The sequence below is a fragment of the Penaeus monodon genome, chromosome 15, assembly GCF_015228065.2.
Source record: "Penaeus monodon isolate SGIC_2016 chromosome 15, NSTDA_Pmon_1, whole genome shotgun sequence".
NCBI lineage: Eukaryota > Metazoa > Arthropoda > Malacostraca > Decapoda > Penaeidae > Penaeus > Penaeus monodon.
The window spans coordinates 11,768,173-11,768,425 of record NC_051400.1 but is presented as its reverse complement, the minus strand read 5'-3'; the positions used below and the strand labels follow the sequence as shown (position 1 = coordinate 11,768,425).

Sequence of the window (253 nt, the reverse complement as noted above, 5' to 3'; positions counted from 1 at the left end):
TATTTCATTATCCAATTTATGTTTACTTTTACACTGACCCTATGCAATGTAATGAACTTGAATAATATACAAGCGACGGTGTTTCCAGAGGATCTAAACAACATATCAATAACAAAATATCAATAATTTTAAAAGACTATTACTGTTTGAGAACTTGGTGACGAGACCCTTGACAAATTACAAGCTTGTGGACGAGACGATTGTCACACAAAGCCCTCAACAATAAGAGAGCACTCTCACCTCACGACCTTTG

General features: G+C 35.6%; 1 protein-coding gene across 1 annotated transcript in view; it reads right to left on the bottom strand.

Moving 5' to 3' along the window:
* The window catches only part of LOC119582211, a 36,474-nt gene that overhangs the window by 22,432 nt on the left and 13,789 nt on the right, over positions 1 to 253 (bottom strand). The window lies entirely within an intron of this gene.